At 42.6% G+C, this 5,050-nt stretch overlaps 1 long non-coding RNA gene across 2 annotated transcripts in view; it reads left to right on the plus strand.

Moving 5' to 3' along the window:
• Window positions 1–5,050, plus strand: part of LOC103372909 (uncharacterized) — a 33,083-nt gene that overhangs the window by 24,446 nt on the left and 3,587 nt on the right. Inside the window, exon 7 of one of the 2 annotated variants that reach the window (XR_521024.1) lies at window positions 224–336. The exons of the other annotated variant lie outside the window; for it this stretch is intronic. This is a non-coding gene — a long non-coding RNA (uncharacterized LOC103372909). Of the gene's footprint in view, window positions 1–223; window positions 337–5,050 lie in introns of those variants that run through there. 2 annotated transcript variants of the gene reach the window in all.

Here is a 5,050-nt window from a genome sequence, read left to right on the forward strand (position 1 = left end):
AATATAATATATAAACAGAAACTGCTTGGCCTTCAGTGGGCTAAAATCACTGGCCATCATAGGTAATGTTAAAAATAAGAACCCCTAAAGAACCCTTCAGTAAGCCCTCAACTGTTGCATTGATGTTAGTTGTGTTTCACCACTTATTCATTCAGGTTCTTCTTAGCTTCCCAACCTGTCCGTGTACTGTAGCGTGACTGTTTTGTTTTATCTTTGTATGCAGGTGGAGGCAGCGTCCATGGAGACTGGTGGTCCTCGCTGTTGTGGTGCTCCTGCTGCTGTTAATTATGTATGTGTTAAACATATGAATTAAATAAAGCACAAATTTTGACAATAGTGACTCGAATGTGAATGCTCAACTGTCAGGTGCTATAGGCACCATTCTGTCTGTAGTACACTTTTTTTCTCATCTTGAGCCCCTAAAATTTAGTTTGCATCCATGTTTATGGTCAGAATGTCTTGAAGATGAAGGATGGTTTCAATAAAGATAAATCAGGTAAGATTTCACTGGACTGTCAGAACAAACTCTAAAAACAACACGTAGTTTAAACTGGGATTTAAGGCTGGAGAAAATCACTGGTTACTGTCTTTGTTCTGGACAGCATATCATTTAGGAGTCCTAAGGTAATAATTGCACATCATTCAAGCTCACTGATGATACTGATCTTGTCCAGAGACGACGAGATTCGTGCTGAAAGAGGCAGCATCAAATAAAGGATCACAAAACAGCTGTTGGACTGACCCCTGAAGGTAGATCAGTGGCACTGGTCTGTGTGTTGTATAGTGTACCTAGAAAACCAAAAGATGGGTGGGTGGTATAAAATAATTTCAAAAACTGTCCTAAAGCTGCATGTAGATGCATCCATCCCTGAACTACAGCACTGGAAACACACTACTCATGATTTCAAGCAGGATCTGAATCAATTTTAAATGTGTTTGCAGTGGAAAATTGATAAAATAGTAGTGTTTCATCCACACTGCAATGTGCAGTTGCTAACAGTTCTAAAATCTAATCTTAACGAGCATCACACATGGGTTTCCTGAAGAGGGGAGTTGAGGTGGGCCATGGACTGTCAACCAACCTGTCTGTCAAAGCCTCCGACCCCTCAATAACACATAGCTTTAAGCCTTAATACATCTTAAACAGATGAGCTCTATGACAATGTACCACCTGTACAGCTGTCATAAATAGGTAAATTACCTACAGACAAAAAAAGAGCATTTTTTTGTATCGGGCCAAAACCATGTTTATTTCTGCTGCAAAGTTGGACATTTTAACATGGTGCTCTATGATGGATTGACTCACTTTAGGGGGCAGCCTCAAGTGGAGATTAGAGGAACTGCAGTTTTTGACAGCTCAGCTTCGTTTTTTTAAACCCAGGATGTTTCCTGGGCTGTATGTTAAAAATGACAATGTAAAAAGCAAGACTGGTCACCATCTTAGTTTAGCATTATGGCATGCTAGTTAGCAATAAGACTACAGCTGATGGGAGTGTTATGGTTTTACATGTATATACACATAAGTCAGATTATTATAGAGAAATAGTATATTGTCAGTGATCAATCCAGTAGCTGTTGAGATGTTTCAGTCTGGACCAGTGGTACAAACTAACAACAGTGCAGAATGATCTAAAAATGATGGGCTTGGCATAAAACCGTAAAAGTTTACCTTGAATCAGAAAAGGGGGGCGCATTCTTTAATGGAGCCACTTTATGATAAGGCATGACTTATAAAGGTTTATAAGCTTTGATTAATGTATTTATGAGTGTAGGAAATTTTATAAGTATAAAAGTATAGTCGGATATGCTCGAACAAATCTAGTGAAATGATCCAAGACGACCAGAGTGTATTCATACCCTCCTCGGCTGGGCTCCAGATGAAGGCAGTCTATGCAAATAAGGTCCAATGGTGAGTTTGAGGTAATTGTGTCCATTGGGCACAGACATGCACTGTGGGTTTCTTTTGTTTGATACAGGAGCATTTTCGGAGCACATGGTCTTCAACCTACTGTTTCATATATGGCCAGGGAAACCTCTCCCTGACCAGAGACAGCACCCTCTTAGCACCAATGTGTCCCATATTGTTGTGGAGATGTTTCAACACCATGGGCTTGTTCCTGGCCGGGAGGACAAGTTGTTGTCTTTCACCTGTTCGTCTATACAGAAGTCCAATGTCAATGTCAAAGGTACTCCATTCATGTAAAATTTTCTTTGCTGCTCTACCAACTGTTCCTCATGTGTCACTGGTCATGACTGCATTGTCTCTTTTGGTTTGAAAACTTCACTGACTGCTTGATCTTCACTCTGAGCTTTGACTAGCTCTTCCCTGCTGATGGTCAGAAGTGCTGCAGGAGGTTCTTGGTCAGCACTTGTAGTGAGGGTGAGGGCAGCCATCCAAGCAACACCGTTTTCCTGCACCACTTTAGATCCATTCCATTAGGCTTGCACAAATTCTTGTGACAGTTCTGTGCACACTGCCACATACTTGTCAATGTCAAGGGGCAGACATGACAGCGTGTCGGCATCTGTGTTTGCTTTTCCAGGTCTGTATTTCAGCTCGAACCAAAGGTCAGACAACTCCCCAACCCAGCGGTGCCCAACGTTCATTATGCTTGGCAGTGCTCATAATGTAAGTTAAGTGGTTGTTGTCAGTATAAACAGTGAAGTGTGGGGATAGTGGTCTGGAGCCAGACCCTATAACTCTCAGCTTACCACCCTGTCTTTGATAGAGAACAGCACCCATTCCCAGTTAAAGTTAAAGTCTGGGTATGCTAATACAGGGGGACTGGTGAGCATTGTGATAAGTTGGTCCAGTGCACACTGGTGTTCAGTTGTCCATTCAACAGGGGTCTTAGAAGACAGCTGGGGTCCCTTTGTCTTCACCAAGTTGAGGGACTGCACTGCCTCTAAATCACTTGGATCAATGTGCACACCTTCTGCAGATACAAGGCGATCCACCTACCTCACTTGTCTGCGAAACACCTCACATTTCTTGGGTCTCAACTTAACCCCATGCTGTTGAAGTGTGCTGAGGACTTTGCAAACACCCTCAATGTGCTCCTCAAAGGCCTTTGCATAGCAAGGGATGTCATCCAAGTAGCGGATGCAGCAGTTGTCTCTGAGTGAGTTTAACATCTCTTCCATGCTCCTCTGAAAGGCTGCGGGTGCATTAGAGAGGCCAAAAGGTATTCTCACTCATACATACAGCCCCCTGGGAGTTATAAAGGTTGTGAGATTCCGGGAGCCTTCGGCCACAAACCTTTGATGATACGCCTTTCCTTGGTCGAGGACACTGATCCAAGAGTGGCCCCCAAGGTGTCAGTAAGATCTTGAATCTGAGGCAGAGGGTGCCTGTCAGGGACGGCTTTCTAGTTAAGTAACCTATAATCAATGTACAGGCGTAGTGAACCATCCTTTTTACAGGCACATAAAATAGGAGCTGCATAAGGAGACTTAAACTTGACGATCCATCCTTTCGCCAAGAGATCTTGAATGTACTCCTTTACTTCGGCCACTATTGGTTTCGGGACAGAGGAGTAGGCTTTCTGCACAGGTATGTTGTCTTTGAGGGTTAATGACATCTGCAAAGTTGGGATACAGCCAATATCATCAGGATCTCTTGCGAAAGCTGATGACTCCTCGTACAACATTTTCAGCCTCTTGCTGTTCCTCTGTAAGGTGACTTACATCAATGGGAGGGTGTCACGATGGGGTTGAGATGGTCCCTCAGTTCCTGGGCATCCCTCCACAGCAACCGGTTCGCGTTCCCCTGATGCTTTGGATGTTTTGCACAACCGACAGCTCTGTGGCCAAGTTCACTGCATGAAAAACAGTACTTACAATACTTTAAACCATCCTGCACACATTATTTACATCCATAGCATTTCTCTTTTCTGCCTACTGGGGACTTGTCAGATGGCCAGTGACATCAGTGTCCCTTCTGTACTGTCTCTGTTCATGAATCGACTGGCTTGATGAGCATGTCTATTTTTTCTGACAGCTGTAGTATTGTGTATATTTTGGTTCTCTGTCCACTAGTTTCTTTCTTTGTGGTTGACTGCTCCACAGCTCCTACTTCAGCTGTGTGCCTTTTACGTGGGGTGGATCCTAGCCTATACTGATGCTCACTCTTATCACTAGTTACTGTCATGAGCTGCTTCAGGATAAGCTCATCGGTAATCATATGGTCTGAAAGTAGGGATTTCTGCTCTCTCCGAATGTCATTGTACTTGTGTTCTATTCCCTGATACACAGTATGTAGGAAGACATCGTGTACTGTGTCCGGGCTGTACTTTATCCCATCACCTGGGATAAAGAGTGAGACAGAAAACAAGTAGTTTTTTCTTTCCTCGCTTCTGCCAGTCTTAAGACTGGGCTGCCAAGCACACTAAGCCGTCTTCTAGGAAGGTTGAGCCCCCTAGTGGCCTAATTCTGGGACGACACCCAGAACAGGCTATATACAAAAATTGAAAATGCTCCCGTTCACAGATGTTTTGCATAAAATTTATTATAAAAGAAACAAATTACAAAAAAAATATGATCACACTGTTCTGTGTGTCACACATATGAACAGGTGCCCAACAAGTTGGTACTTGTTAATCAATAGGGAGTAAACCTTTGGACCTATGAGTAAATAAAAAAACAAGTTACACCACTGCAGATTCAACTGCCAAGATCTGATCAAGAACAGACAACTTGTTAGGTTAGTTCAGATTGAGAATGCATGGGAACCAGGTACATTTGTTCTCAGTCACAGTTGGAAATAAGGTTTTCTTTCTTTTCTACAGCTATGGAAACAAATGAAATGGACTACAAATATGGATACTACAGTGTGTCTGAGATGGGAAGATTTGACTTAACAGCCACTGAGATGAACAACAGTAAAGGTCAGCTTATCTGGAACAAGAGAACAGGAGTCTCTGAATTACAAAATGACAGTAAATATCACAGATAGAAAAACCTCTGTGTGTTTTTAGTGTAAGTAATGAAAGAGTTAAGAGGCCAGAGGTACTTATACATCTTTAAGCATTTTTTGTGTGTGTGTGAATGC

The sequence above is a fragment of the Stegastes partitus genome, unplaced genomic scaffold (assembly GCF_000690725.1).
Source record: "Stegastes partitus isolate 25-593 unplaced genomic scaffold, Stegastes_partitus-1.0.2 Scaffold1856, whole genome shotgun sequence".
Classification (NCBI taxonomy): domain Eukaryota; kingdom Metazoa; phylum Chordata; class Actinopteri; family Pomacentridae; genus Stegastes; species Stegastes partitus.